Here is a 16073-nt window from a genome sequence, read left to right as displayed (position 1 = left end):
TGAAGTTTCTGCTGAATGAATTGTGTCAGTGTCAGAGTCAATTTCGGATGTTGGTGGATTGTTCATGCGGGACTCTGAAATAGAATCATTTTCGTTAATATTGATATCCATAGGAGATTGATTTTCTCCAGGTTCTGTATTTTTTGTACCTGTAGAAAGATAAGAATCGTTAGAATCATCTTTTCTACTTAATGCATCTGCGACAACGTTAGTTTTTCCTTGTTTGTATTGGATGTCGTAGTCAAAATTTTCTAGTTCAAGTCTCCATCTGAGAATTTTTGCATTTTTAGTTGAATTCTTTATGAACGTTAACGGTTTATGATCCGTTACAAGGGTAAATTTATTTCCATAAAGATAGGGATAATATTTATGGACTGCCCATATTATTGCTAATGCTTCTTTTTCTGTCGTTGAATAATTTGTTTCCGTTTTATTCAACGTTCGGCTTGCAAATGCAATAGGTTTCTCAATGTTACCATGTTTTTGTGAAAGAACTGCTCCTAATGCATAGTTACTTGCATCGGTAGTTAAAATGAGTGGTAATTTAAAATCGGGATACGAAAGTATTTGATCAGAGGTAAGTATGTTTTTTAATTTTTCAAATGCCTTCACATATTGTTCATCTTTAAGATTTACGATCTCTTCCTTTTTCAAATATTTAGTCAATGGTTTTGCTAGTTTGGAATAAACTTTAATAAATCGTCTGTAATATCCAGTCAATCCTAGAAACTGTTTTATTTCTTTTTGATTCTTGGGTAATTTCCAGTTTAAAATTTTATCAATTTTTGAAGGGTCTGGTTTAATACCTTCAGGTGTGATAACGTGTCCAAGAAATTCTGTTTCTTTTCTAAGAAAAGTACATTTATCTAGTTGAATTTTCAAGTTAAATTCAGAGAGTCTTTTCAAAATTGTAGACACATTTCTCAAATGGTTTTTTAAATTATGTCCGATGATGATAATATCATCTAGATATACAAAGCAAATTTTTCCAATAAATTCTTGAAGTATGTTATTCATAGCTCTTTGAAATGTTGCTGGAGCGTTTTTTAGACCAAATGGCATTCGAGTAAATTCGTAATGGCCTTTGTCCGTTGAAAAAGCTGTTTTTGCACGATCTTTTGGATCCATTTCAATTTGATGAAAGCCTGATTTCAGGTCCAAAGTCGTAAAATAAGTTGATTTACCTAGATTATCAAGAATTTCTTCAATCTGTGGTATCGGATATTTATCTTCAATTGTTTTTTCGTTTAATTTTCGATAATCGATGACTATACGAATTTTCTTTTTTCCCGAAGAGTCTGCTTTTTTCGGTACTACCCAAATCGGAGAGGAGTATGGACTTGTGGAATGTCTTATTATTCCTGTGTTAAGCATTTCTTCGATTTGTTCTTCAACATCGTTTTTGAAATGATGAGGGTATCTATAAGATTTAGTGAACGTGGGCAATTCATCTTTTGTAACTATTTGATGTTTTATTGCCGTTGTAGACGATAATTTTTCATTTGGTTTCAGTAAAACTTGCTGATTTTCAACCAAAATTTTTATTAAATGTTGTTTTTCTATAGTTGTGAGATGATTCATTGATATCAACTCAGAAATGTTGTTTTCATTTATTACATTTGTTCCAATTGGTATAGGGGTTAGTGTTTCAAAATTATTCACTTGTAGTGATAATTTCCCATCCAAGTTTATTGGTTTTTGACGATTTGTAATTATTTTTACCGTTGTCTTTTTATCGAATGATCGATACAAACCAGGTTCGATATAAAATCCATCTTCAAATTTTTGATACGTTGGAACAAACCAATCACCATCTGTGTTAGTATTGAGTTCAACGATATAAGTATAAAACTTTGTTTTAGGGTAATATTTCTGGAATTTGATTTTTTCATCTCCAATTGTGAGACATTCTTTCTCATAACTGATTTTTGCCTTATGTTTTGCTAGGTATTCCGATCCTATTAAACCATCAAAAAAGTTGTGAAAATGATATTCATAAAAGGTTTGTGGTGGAACTTTTGCACCAATTAAGTTTGCTGTTCCTTGTTTAGATATTTCCTGAATTCCCGAAATATTTTTAACTTTTACTTTAGCAATAGTTTGCATGTTAGTTACAACGTTAGGTCGAATAATATTTTTATTCGCTCCTGTATCTATCAATAACCTAATTGTTTCTTTAGTCACTTTGTTAGTGCTAGAAATATAAGGGAGATAATTTATGTTTTCTCTTCCCCGTTCTTCGCCCAACAAAAATTTAGGTCTAGGTCTTCCGGTTGTTCGTCGTCTGAAACCTCGTTGTTGTTGATTTGCTTTTTATTGAGGGTCAACTTACTACGCACGGATCCTATTTCCATTGGCTGTGGAGGATTGTTGTGTTTAATTTGGGGTTGATTTTTGTACCCTTCTGTTTTCCTGTATTCTTCGCGAGATTTGTTATCTTCACGCTTGGGGAGATATTTTTTATCATGATATTTTTTTGGTTCCATATTCAACGCTGTTATCTCTCTCGATTGGAATTTGCAAACAAAGGCGTATGCAGCTTCCATATCTTCCGGACAAGCGGCTTGAGCGTACCCAAAGTATGGTTCTCGTAGCCCTGATAAAAATGCAGCCAAAGCATCTTCCTCGATAAATGCGTTAATTGCATCCCAATGTTTGGAATATCGTTCTTTCTGCTTTGCTAAGGTTTTAATATTCTGAACTATTTCTTTGCATTTGTTAAAGTAGCGATGGATTGACATACCTTCCGTCATCCTATTTTGCCACAATTGACTCTTGTAGTAAGTCAATTCTTGTCGGTCACCTAAAGCATTTATTAAGATAGTTTTTACTTCTTCAAAAGAGGTAGGATTTCCTGCCAAGCATAGTATGTCCTTAGCCTTTCCTTCTATCTTGTTAAAAACTGCTGTAGTAAAAATTCGCATTTGTTGTTCAGATACGATTCCATGGAATATTCTCAGCGTACTTTCAGCTGTATCCAACCATGATAATAATTGTTTTTTGTTTCCATCGAATTTTGGTATCGATTTTATTGGATCTGGTATTTTACAAAGGACGTCAAATGTATTGCTAACATTTTGTCCTAAATTTGAAGAGTGTTGCTGAAACTGTAAAGTTTCCACCATTTGTTGCAAATTTGCAACTTGTGCTTTTAGTCCGTCGATTTCCATTTCACTTTCTTCTAAGTGCAGTGAATCAACAAGTGGTAGTCCGGTTCTGAGCGGTACGTGTGAGTACTCTTCTGAATGCTCTGAACTTGAACTGTCTTCTGAATCTGAATCTTTGCCTGTGCCTTTAAGCAGTTCTCTAACTTTATTTAAGGCGTTATTCTTTTTGGAACTCTTCATCAAAGTTCAGTATTCTTTTCAGTTTATGTTTTAACCGTGGGCCCTATCTTGTAGTACTCCCTACGATTGAACGATTTCGTCTATCTCGTAGTGCGAAATTGTTCGAAAGAAACACCTATCTTGTAGTATGTTGCCTTTCCTACTTGCGCGGTCTATCTCGTAGTGCCTTTGTACCCTAGTGCCGTAGTGTACCGTAGTGCCTTTGTACCCTTCTGTTTTCCTGTATTCTTCGCGAGATTTGTTATCTTCACGCTTGGGGAGATATTTTTTATCATGATATTTTTTCATGTAGTGCCTCACAAGGACGTTAGCGAAAAATGATTAAGTTTCAATGCGTATACACTTTCACTTAAACAACACTTTCACTCGCGATTTGTTTTCGAGGGCCCTATCTTGTAGTACTCCCTTCGAATAGAAACAACACCTTTCTAGAAGTGTGTTCTTTCTCTACCTCAGAAATCGTTAAAAGCGGATTTCCAAAGGGACGTAAGTAATCACAATTTCACTTTTTAAATAAAAGAGAATTGAAAATACTTACGATTTTGTAGTCGTGTGCCGGGTTCGTGAATCAACGATGCTGGTACTCCAGGCGGATAGTTATGTGGGGGATCCTCAAATCCTCAGCGACGAAATCGTCTTTTATGCTTGCAGATGCACTTGATACCGTGTATCACTTTTGCGGGATCACTATGTTTTGAGATTATTGGTCTCAAACTAAACCACTTTTTACACAACTAATTCACTTGATTCACTCCGGACGGCTGCGCCAATTATGTGGTTGGTCACAAGTTCACAATAAAAAAATAATTTTTATTGATTACAAATGGCACCACGCGGTCCCACTTCCTAACTATGACAAAACTAGAAATGAAAATGAGGCCCTGAGCTCTATGTTCCCTGTTCTTTTATAACTATCGCGAAGGGACAAATTATAATCAGGCATTCTTATCGTGGGGAACGGGCTGCTGGACGATCGCCAATCTGCAGAGGGGAGTTGGCTTCCGTTGAACTGTTGAAGGAGAATCGGACTCTCAGGAATGCATCTGTTTCCGTGGGGGAGAAGATTGTCCGTTGGCCGATGACTAACGCGATCGCGAGGAGAATCGAACTCTCAGGAATGCATCTGTTTCCGTAGGGGAGAAGATTGTCCGTTGGCCGATGACTAACGCGATCGTTCCATTGGGGCTGGATTCTGACGTACGGATGATACTTGTTGAGACATCCAACTTCCGTAGTGAAGAATTTGTTTCCGTTGATCGAAGCGAATGAACGTATGAGAGTCAACGTTGACTACGCGTGTAACATAATTATATATTTAGAGCGAAAACTGTCCTACCTACCGGAAGCAGGAAAATTAAATCCTTAAGCACCTTCCAGCAGTCTTGCGCCTATCTCCACCCCTTCTGTCTTTGACGGATGATAAACATTTTGTTCTAAATTTCTCGCCTATTTTTTAACCTAGCTACCATTAGACGATTGTCTTCTTGATAGCATCTTTTAAAAAAAAAAAAAAAAAAAAAATAGTTAAAATAGTTAAAATAGGGTTAAAATAGTCTTTTAACCCTTCCATTTTCTTCCACCCACCGAGCGGCAATTGATGGTCAAGATTTTAGATTGCTGGTCTGATCCACGGTGACATTTTGTTATGCTCTGGTTTTTTTTGTTTTTTTTTTTTTTGAAACCCATATGAAAGTAATGGTAAAGTCCTTTTTCGAGGAAAACAAAACAATCCTTTGAATCGGCGAATTCTGTGTTCCACCTTTCGTTTTTAGATGTGCTCTTAGACGAGACAGCTGCAGAAAAGGCTTGCCCACTCCAGAAAAAAAGCATTTTCCATTTTTTATTCGCATGATCCCGTCGCCTTTTTTCCGTGTCCTCACAGTCCCCCGGGGATGGGAAGTTGGGAATCTAAGTGCGATTGTCCAAAGCAAGGCCATGTTACTTTGACAATAAAATCCCCATGTTTATTTCACCATTAGGTGAGTCCGGTGAGATCGGGCTGTGTGTGTGTGGGTATGGCGGTAGGTTACAGTGACCACTAGGCACTCGGTGTTAGGTTTGATCTGGCATTGTTACACCACGCCTCACTGGACCTGGGGCGCGATGTGTGATGGGCAGCAACGGGTGTTTCTCTGGAATCGCTGTAACTTATCCCGTGCTTCCTGCTTTGGCTACGATGGCTCCGTGCACCAAATCAAGCAACAAGGAAACCGTGATGGTTGCACACGTGTGAATGAGACATGCCGTTGTGGCCAGGCACATGCGGTGAATGGTTTCGATTTGTTGGCGCCTATGTTCACATGCTATGCTCACGCTCAGGGCCGTAAGCCGAAGATCGTGCGATGGACCGGGTAGTGTTTTGTGCGACCGTTGGGCGGCACCGTTTATCATGCCATTTATGGGGCTAATAATTTTTTCCCAGAACGCTTGCCACTTTTAGCCATCCTCTCTGAGCTGAGGGTGAGCGGTAGTAAGTTTTATCGGTTATTTCTTTGCTGGGCCGTAGTTTGTAGTTGGACCGGTTTGTTATTTTATATGCTGTTTCTTAATGTCCGTTTAAATCTCTTTTGGGGGTAGATAGGAAATGGGTTGTGGTGTTGTTGCAGTTTGGGGTTATCCAGACAAGTGCGTTAAAAGCCTGCAATTTAGCAGTAAGCTCGCTCGTTCTCTCTTGTGAACCATGAGTGATAAGTTTTAAATGTTGTTTATAATCTTGTTGAATATGTTGAACAATTTTTTCATTTAATTATTGTTTGAGTTTATAAATTTGGCAAATTATATGCTTCTTTAACTTTTTTAAATTTTACTTCAAGATGACGGTCCATTGCCGTATAATCTGTTTTAATTTTTATTTTCGAATAAATGCTCGAAACTGTATAAAATCTTCGACCGTTAGAGTTTTTGGACGGTTAGAAAACAAATCTGAAAAGACTCACAGAATTTCTAGAATTTATTGAAGATCTCTCATGCAGTCTGATATTGACGAATATTGTGCCGAGGAGTAGATAGATCAAACTGGATGAGTACGGTAAAGGAAAATGCCTTTACGGTGATCAAAAGCTCGATCAGGAATGCTCTGTAGGTTGTGAAGAGGTTCATTGCCTTCAACAGAGTCCAGGTTATACCCAGTGATCAAATTAAGATGTCTCCATGTTCAGGACCCACCTGTCCATGTCCATGTTCAGGTGGGTTTTCTCGTATACTCAGTTTCGCCTATACTGTGTATTCTCTAAAATCTCCTTCACTATCTGGAAGCTTTGAGCTAACTAGTATCATTGTATTTGTTTCCTTTCTCATTAAAAACAAAGCCAGCCAACAAACCACAAATCCAACCGAAACACCCATTAATGGTGCCTTTGACATTGTTTCTCACACTTTCCATGTAATATCGCTATTTCGATCAGAAGAAAGCATGAAGAGCAAAACGATTAGCCAGCGATAAATTCTCTCAATCTTCCCCGTTTTGTCCTGCGTCCATTGAATAGATGTGCAATGAATTGCTGAACATGGTCGATGATGCTGTTGTTGTGCAGCAAAGATCAATACGGATCGTCCCGTGTTGACTGTGTGCTCGTGTTGTATTTGTATGTGTGTGCCTTCGAACTTTTCTATCAATTTAACTATCAAATGCACAGGACAGCCGGCATCATTCAGCACAGCACTGAAGGATGAATCTCTCGTGCTTCGCATTTGCAAAACCGTCGCCCTCGTCGTCGTCCGTCCGTCCGATGGCGATGAAGCGCAGAAATGGCTATAAATCATCTCCACCGGCAAAGGTATTTGCACCCAGTGGCGGGAATTGACTCTCGCTCGAGACGGTGCTTTGTGGTTTGGGCGTGAAACCACGTAACGGAGGGAGAAATGAAAACTTGCACACCGGCTTCATTCATTTTACAGACAATTTATTTTTACCATAGCTCATCAACCGTAACTTACCTTTCGGTGTGTTGGTGTGTCAGTGTGTCTGTTGTACGTTGTATGGTGGCCGTATCTTCCGGTGCAGTTACCAGTTTGATTGGAGACTGTAGATCCCTGTAGAGCGGTTGTGCGAACCGAAGTAAACCGAACTCGAAGAGATATAAAATGATACAAGAAGGGCAAACAAAGAACGTAGAAAAAAGCACAACGCTTCACAGCTGCTCTTTCTTACAGACGATCAGACAGACGAAGTAATACGGGGCAGCTGGTTGGCTGGCACCTGTCCACTCTCCCGGGGCTGTGTCCAAAGTGTTGGAATATTTTAAACAAAGATTACACTGCACAATGCCGCTACACAGTCGTGGTGATGGCAGCCGGAAAAAGCGGAAGCTGCTGAAAGTTTTTAATCAAATTTAACTCGTTTTCTTATTAAAACAAACCCATTGCATGGAACGGACTGGTGAGGTGGGATTACTGTTTGCCGCGTGCTGCCACTGGATCAACGCTGTGATAATTTATTTTGCAAATGACGAACGAAAGATACTTGTTGAGGAATATGATTTTGATTTTTTAACTCTTTGATGATACTGTGTAATTGGTAACTGGTAATTAATTTTTACTTGGAAAACTAAACTGGTAATTTTTAACTTATGCTTATCAGGTCTAAGTTCCGTCATCCATCGTTATATGACTTTTCGATAATGAACTGATAAAAAGAGTCAGACTAAAAAAGGCTATGTATTTTACTTGATTTGTACAAGACGACTCGATGAAAGCAGCCTTACAATAAAAATTGTTGAATTATAATTTCTTTTTCTCGCTCTTTTGCTTCTCTAACGTCGAAGGCAAGAATGTCTTCTGTCTAACGGTCTTTGTATGGTTTCACTGACTTTCCTAGTATTTTATTAAACTTTTCGAAATGAACTTCAACGCATTCCTTAATGTATGTAATGTAGGAGGTTAAAGGAAACTGATGCCTTTCAAAACGGATTTCATGTTGAAAATTAAAAGTAATCGTACACCATTTCTGTAGAAAATAGGATTGTAAAGAGGCACAAAGAGATCTAAAATTATTTCCGATTCTGAGCTGCTCTGAGCTGTCATATTCTACAAGTTTTCTAGCTGATAGGTATTTGTATCGTACGTTAGAACGGCCGATTTTAGAATTTAGCTGCACCTTGAGGACAGTAGCAAAAAAAATGTTTAATGAACAGCATAAAATCAGATCAACGTTAGGTCACACAGTGCATAATAATATTAACGCCCCGTCGATCATTGAATAGATTAAACTACAGGCTAATCTCCTATTTTTTATTATGTAAATAGAATGGCCTGGCCGAATTTATTACAACTAAATTACATCAAATTACATCATCAATTTCCTTCCTCAGAACCATGAAAGGGCACCTTATCTCGAGTGTGCCTAGTAGAATGCTAAGAGCTAGGGCATTTTCATTACAAACTTTAGAGCTTTAAAACGCTTAATTTTAAAACTCAAATGACCCTCTAACGAAAGAAGTAAAAGTCTTCAGCTCTTTTGAAAACTTTGAATAACATCATCGAATTTTAGTTTAGTTTGGTAATTACTTTTTTTTTATTTATTCATTTCCTTTCGTGTTTAGGACGTTTTAACTAATTATGTGGTGTTTTGGATTGAAAGTAGTGATAAGATGTTTTTTTGTATGCATATGTTTGGAAACTGTACGATTGGACGGTAATAGAAGGAAGCAAATCAAAACAGTTTTATGTTAACTTCGCTGGTATTTTAACACTATAATTCTTTAAATTGAAATGCAATTTTATTGTAATTTTAACAATAAACTACTCAATTCAATTTTATTCATGTTAGGAATAATTGGTTGTTTAATTCTGTTTGAGTTCGTGACCCGAGGGGTTGACTACAACGTTGAAGCGAAATTAGAAATCAGTCAGTGCTCTTCTAACTTGTTTCCAATGAATGTACAATAGATGCATGCGAAAATCCCTTGTTGAGTTGTAGGATAGATGTAACATATTCAAACAAATAACCAAAATTCAAAGTGCAAAATCAAACAATCTAACAACAGCCTGAAACAGAACAATATTACCGCTGTATGACTGAGAGAAATCGAGTGGCACAAATATAATTGACAGGACCCTGAATCGAATTCCTTCCAGACCGTTCGCTGTAGTGAGGGCTGTAACTTAACTTACTTGTAACTTACTACATGATCAGCTCGACCTCAACAAATTGTTTATTGTAATGTTGTAAAAGGAAAAGAAACGAAAAAAAGAAAGGAATTGTAAAATAAATTTCATCCTTCCTTTCCAACATTTTAATCTTTTCCAACAAAATTAACTTTGTATCAGCTATAATTAGAGTCAATTGCGTACGCTAGATGATAGGAATAAATTCTTCAAAGAGCTAATAATTCAGTCTTAAAAAAGCAGTTTTTGCTCTTGTATTTATTAAATTTTCTTCTCTATTTTACACACCAAGAGGGATACCAACCTAGTTGCAAAAAAATAAACTAAAAGCTTACCCTTCATGTTTCTATTGTAGCATTAAATGTAAAAGAGTTATTAAACCGTGTAAATGTGGCACAACACCGTCAGCTAACCCGTCGCTGCATCCTTCCCGAATGAACCTGGCGTTCCCGGTGAGCTTAACTTCTTCTCGACAAGCAACCACCGGTGTGCAAAACCAGCGTGAAACAATTAGTTTTAATTTATGGTGTACCGGAGGTTGTTTCGCTGACGTTGCTGTTGTTGTTGCCACTGTGTATTGCACCTTTCCGCCCACTGTTACAAGTCCGCTCGTGTCGGTTCTCCTTTCCAACGGTGGAACAATAAACTTGTTCGCTACGACTTGATGGGAATTTCCTGCAGCAAAAAGTCATGCCCCGATACGGATGCTGGACGCGAAAGACGACACCAACGACGACCGATCTCGCACAGTACTAAACCATACGCCACCTCGTCCCCAAACACCCGGATGCAGATTGACGGCGAAAAAGGGAACGTAAAAAAGTTTTTGATGGAAATTTTCCAAATGCGCCGGCCATGTGACAAGGTCATCTTTTAAGGACATTCGCAGCATATCCCGTTCGCATTACCGGGCCGTGTTGTCCGGGGTGTGTTTTTTTTTTTTGAGAAATTTGGCGGACCGTTTCATTTCGGGCAAGTTTAGTAAACCATTCCGAACGCCACCCTTTTTCTTTCGGGTGGCTATCGCTTAACTTTTACCGGACCGAGTTTTTGGATGATGTTCGGATTTGCTGCTGCTGTTTTCAAATCCAGGGTTTCCCTTCTCCGTTTTTCGCGTGCGTCGAAATTTTGGGACGAAACTTTCGTCTTCCACGTGCGAAAGGTTTTCCAGCCAAACCCCGGATCAAGCCAGCTCGGATGGAAATGGTTGGCGAAGCAGAAGGTTAAAGAACGAAGCAAAACCAGCCACCAGTGGATAGAGTGAAACTTCGACGATGTTTCTACGAAAGAAAAAGCAAACCGTACACGGTCAACGCGCAAAGGACCCTTGCCTGTTTTGCGAACGGAAATGATCTACAATTAATCATCATCAAATCGTAAAACAATTACTCCGTATTTCCACTAGTAGCAAACGGACGATAAGGAGAGCCCCGTACACTAAAGGGGACACGACGCAGGACATGCTTTCAAGTATTGTTCGGTGGATTAACAATGGAAATGAAATATGTTTTAGTGGTTGTTTTAAGGTTTCGCTCGTTTTTCTTCCTCTTCCATCAGGAGCGCTCACTGACTGCCGGCGCATTGTTATGTCAACGGGGCAAGCTTTTACTCTTCATCGTAAGAATCGATTATTTCCCCGATTGTCCCGCCGACTGCTTCCGCGATTTCAATCATCGGTAGGACGTTCCACCTGTATCTGAAGACACCCGAAAAGCAGTACGGGAACACGGACACAGAATAGAAGAATATAAAAGAAATTGTCATGCCTTGCGGGGTTAGCAAACAACATTCGAACACAAAACTCTCCGAGACGAAACTTTGCTACATTTCGTGGCACGGTGGTAAATATTTAACGAATTGGCCACTCGTACTCATCGTGCTCATCGGTGTCTTCTTTCAACAACAAAGAACAGAAAGAGGTGTAGAACATTTATCGACGACAAACGGATAGTCTTGATGGCAAAGGTTACCGATTGCGTAGACGATAAGGGGACGATATTTAGCTCCATCGCTGTTTACGCAATAAAACTTTTACCAAACTCGCTGGCGAGAGAAGCTAGCGTGGGCGAAGCAGTAACACTTGAAGCATATTGTGGAAGGGTTGTTTGTATCAGATCCATTTTCGTTGCGCTGACATTTGATTTATCGTTCCCCGACGTCAAACCGATTGAGCTTTAAAGATAATTGTACCGCTCTTTTGTTTATCAAAGCGATTGATTTATTTTAACCGCTTAAAGACTTGTATTTTGTATTGAATGGGTTGATGCTTTTAAAGATGAACAGAGTGAGCGTGATAAATTAATTAAAAGTAATTGAAAATACCGTTCAGCATACGGATGAAACGATTGCGAGCAAGATAGTTGCACAAAGCAGATAGTGTGAAAAGTGAAAATTCACTCAGCGAAAGAACGAAGTGGAACTTTTCCATCAGTTTTCAGCGCATACAAACCAAATGATTGTCGAAATAAAGTTGTTCGCCCCGTTCGCCTTATTTTTTGTATGTGTGTGATTGTGGCGGTGTTTTATTACTCATCGCAACAAGCTTGAAGCTTCGAGAACAAAAAATAAAAAATCGGCCCGAATCGAAGCTGAGGTCAACACGCAGATGGAATTGTTCTGCTGTGAATTATTAATGCTTTGTCCGATCGTTTGAGCAATTAATTGGAAAATTGTTTGAGCATCCTCCAAAATTGGCTGGGGTGGATTTACATTTCATGCATCATTTTTGTTTTGTTTTTGTACGCATCAGGAAGGATTGTTTTCGGCTAGTGCTTTCTGAAATGAACTCATCAATTCACCGTAAAGCAGTAAATGCTTAAAATAAATTCAAATTAAAGTTATGTAAAAAATAGTACTGAGTCAAAGAATAAAATTTATGTAACATACTAATCTAAATCAGATAAAACAAAACAATGAATAATGAAGCAAAAGCTACATCAATCACTCTCGGTCGCTTCACCTCGGACTTTCAACAACAATCGTCCCAAAATCACATCACCCCAGAAATCGATATCACTCAAATAGCGCGCTTAGCTTTTCAATCATCAACGTTTAAATTTCTCTGCCCCAGCTAGCTACGATAATCAGCCGCAGCCTGAAATGCTTCGTTCCGTTTGATGTACTTCTCTACGGCTTATCCTTATCGACCATCAACATAATAAACTTAATACCATCTCTCGGGCTCGTTTGCGAACTGTACACCTTGTGCAAAAGCTCACGAAGCCGTCCCGCCAGCCAGGGAGAAAATTAAGCCGAAACGTAGAAAGCAGTCAATCGACCGGTGCGGGAAACTCGCTCACATTACCACCTACTCTCTTCCCCTCTCCTTCCCCCTTCACCGTGACTGCTGGCCGTGTTACTATTGTGGTGACGTGCGGTGAAGCACCCAAAAGCACCGTGAAATCCACCAAGCTTAACGCTTGCCCGGGATGAATGGCTGCCGGGGTCAGCCCACGGATTGATTTGTCACTCGACGCAATCGTCGTTTGTCGTGTAATCTGATAATCTCCGCTGCACGGTTGCCCCGTTCGGTTTGGCATTTCGCTGGCAACATACCAGCCATGGACGTGATAGAACCTCTTAAACCTCTTCGGGTAGGAATGAAACAAATTCCTGCTTTACTTTTTTGCTGTCTTTGTTGCTGTTTTGGTTCCGTTTTACATCAGCCACGGTTCAGAACAGGGCGCTCCGTACCCGAAGCGTGGTGCAAAAGTCACTAATCGTGTTACGCAATAAATTGAAACATAAATTTCTTACCGCGTCACCAAATCCGCGAAACACCAGGCGTCTCCATCGCGGGTTTGGCGACCCTTCGTAGAGCATTCGTAGACCTTAAAAAAATAGTACAAATTATGTCTTTCCCTTCTCTGGATTTGAACAATTTTTACAAAATCAGTAAGAGGAATCACGTGCCTTGTTTTACCTTTTTTTCTTCATGGCTTATTTTACAACTTAAATTGTAACCGTTCGCGCTGGTTCGCATTTGTTACACTTTTCACCGAAACGCGACAATTCGACCGTTAGGCAATGGCCTTTTTCGTCCTTCTTTTTCGCGATTCGGTTTAATTATTTTTCCCATCAGCCATCGGTGCACGAGCTGGAAACTGTTGTCACTTTTGCCTGCCACAATCCCGGGACACACCACCATTGCCAAGAGGCAAATTGGGCGGGAATTGTTGTTGTTTTGTCTTCTATCCCGGGGACTTGCGTCTTTTAAGGCGTAAGTTGGAGCTATTTATTCGTTCGCATTTCTACACTACACAAAACCCCTTTCCGACGATTTGGTGGAACGTTTCGGTCCACAGAACCGAGAACCGTTCGGTTGATTATCTTCATTTCCTTTGCCGGGCCTAACCGTTAATCTTGTGCCGTACATAGACGCACCGATACAAACACAGATGTCCCGTCATGTCGTCTGTGCAATGGTTCGTCTATGCGAAAGTGCTTGCCGGTGAGTGCGACTTATTGTTTTGGAGGGCCAAGTGTGTGTTTGTTAGTGTTTGTGCCGGAAGTTAGCACCGAATGACGAAGGATGACCGGCAACGGTCGACTAGCAGGAAAGTATTTTCCCTTGTGTTTGACCAATTTTGCTAATGGAACAACAGCTTCCGGTATAATGAATTGGTACATTTAGTGTGTGTGTGTGTGTGTGTGTGTGTGTGTGTGTGTGTCTCAAACACCATCCTGGGAAGTGCTTAGTACAAGAGTTTTGAAAAGGAGGAGGAATCCAGGAACGTTTGCTACGGTGGACTTACGGAGCAGCGTAGAAAACCTCACCGACTAAGGGCTTGAGGGTTGGCAATGATAAATTTTGCATAAAACAGAAGAATACTTCTTAGTGTATACCAGTTGGTTGAATCCATTACGGAGTAGGTTGAACGGATAGTTAAATTAAAACCTTAAGTTTTATTAAAAAGTCGCAACCTGTCGTACGGTACAATGTTTGATGTCAAAATTTTAATTGTTGTGAATACTGAAGTTAAATAATTTAAGTCTTGGGAAAGAAAGCACAATTTGGTATGGACTTATGGAGAGAAAATACAAGGCTTGGATGAGTATTATCGCTTGTATTCATTATTAAATGAGACGGCCATTTAACCTGTGAGGTAGGATATTGTTCATCGAATCAAGTCGGAGAAGTAGAACTAAAACAATCTTCTTCTTATTCTATTTAGCTTGTTCAGGGTTGAGCACGTCGTGTTGACATGGCCAGGCTGGTGATCTGTTTCCAGAAAACTCGGTCCAAGGCTGCAGTTCCCCTTCAGCTCCAGTACTGGAGCTTGCTGTGCTCCTCTACGCCTCGTGTCAAACGGGCTTCGCTTACGAACACCTTTCTGGTGTTGTATGAGTGCCCCAACCATCGTATTCTTCCGGCTTTGACTACCGTCCTGCTCGCACACACCACCAAAGATAGTCCTTCAGCATTACCCCGGACCCGTACTCTTAGAGGACTACCAGTTATATCAGTGTGCGATATATTGTGCATTTTGTGTGTTGTTGGAGTCTTCTGGATTCTGGTAGAGTTTGAGGAGTCCGTAATAGACATGATTTCACTATATAATGCACCTTCGTATTTATCTGCTTACGTTGTTGTCTCTGTACCACATGGAAATCGTCACCGTCAGCGAAATCTTTCTCTATCATGGTCAGAGCCACCGTCAAGCAGGTACTTAGCGGGTGGATGGTTTGAAGCGGGTGAAGTCTCGCCTGGTGCCGAAATGCCTGACCCTGGTCGAACCGCGGAATCGCGTCGAAGTCTGAAAAACAATGCTGGCAGACTACGCTGGAAAGCTGAAATTGATTATAACTGGCGACGAAACGTGGATTTACGCAAACGACCCGGGAACAACGGACCAGTCCAGCGAGTACCATTCCCCGAACGAGCCGAGGCCCAAGAAGTCGCGCCAAAGCCGATCGAAAATCAGGTTCAATCAAGTGGGTTTGTCCACAAGGAATTTATTCCGAAGGGGCAAACGGTGAACAAAGAGTATTATCTAAGCGGAATGCGCTGGTTATGGACCTTCATCCGGCGTAAGCGGCCGGATTTGTGGAAAAATAACAGCTGGTTTTAGCACCACGATAATGCGCTATCCCATACGGCCATCATTTTGAGAGAGTTTTTCACAACAACTGGCACCCATATTGTTGCGAAACCACCGTATTTGCCAAATTTGGCATCATCCAACTTCTGGCTGTTCAACAAGCTAAAACGGCCACTTCGAGGACACCGTTTTGACATTATCGAGGAGATGGAAGCCGCAGCGACGGCGGAACTAAAGGACATCGAAGCATCCGCGTTTTCCACCTGCTTCGAGGAGTGGGAGAAGAGGTGGAAGAGGTGCATTGAATCGGAAGGGGATTACTTCGAAGGTGATGACCTTCATTTGGCTTAAAAAAGAAAAATATTTAAGAAAAAAAAAGGAATCACTTTATTTTTCGAGCACAGTAGTACAAGCGGCCCGGTGGTGCAGGCGATAGCGGCGCCAGTCTTCAAACGCCAGGACCGGGGCCCAAATCCCATGAGTACCGTCCTCCCCGTAGTGAAGACTGACTGACTGCGTGACCTTAGAGAAGAAGAAGAAGATTAGCAAAAAGCCAATAAAAATAGTAATTCAACTGGAA

At 40.3% G+C, this 16073-nt stretch overlaps 3 protein-coding genes across 4 annotated transcripts in view; 2 read left to right on the top strand and 1 right to left on the bottom strand.

Moving 5' to 3' along the window:
* LOC126557604 (protein arginine N-methyltransferase 1) overlaps positions 1–16073 on the top strand; it is a 724795-nt gene that overhangs the window by 247101 nt on the left and 461621 nt on the right. The gene's annotated exons all lie outside the window — the stretch shown is intronic.
* Positions 1–16073, top strand: part of LOC126558592 (60S acidic ribosomal protein P0) — a 321090-nt gene that overhangs the window by 4295 nt on the left and 300722 nt on the right. The window contains exon 1 of one of the 2 annotated variants that reach the window (XM_050214631.1): positions 3142–3152. The exons of the other annotated variant lie outside the window; for it this stretch is intronic. The gene's annotated coding sequence lies outside the window, so the exon portion shown is untranslated. Of the gene's footprint in view, positions 1–3141; positions 3153–16073 lie in introns of those variants that run through there. 2 annotated transcript variants of the gene reach the window in all.
* Positions 1–16073, bottom strand: part of LOC126558034 (cellular tumor antigen p53-like) — a 444866-nt gene that overhangs the window by 292523 nt on the left and 136270 nt on the right. The window lies entirely within an intron of this gene.

The sequence above is a fragment of the Anopheles maculipalpis genome, chromosome 2RL (assembly GCF_943734695.1).
Source record: "Anopheles maculipalpis chromosome 2RL, idAnoMacuDA_375_x, whole genome shotgun sequence".
Taxonomy (NCBI): Eukaryota; Metazoa; Arthropoda; class Insecta; order Diptera; family Culicidae; genus Anopheles; species Anopheles maculipalpis.
This window is presented reverse-complemented; position numbering and strand designations above follow the sequence as displayed.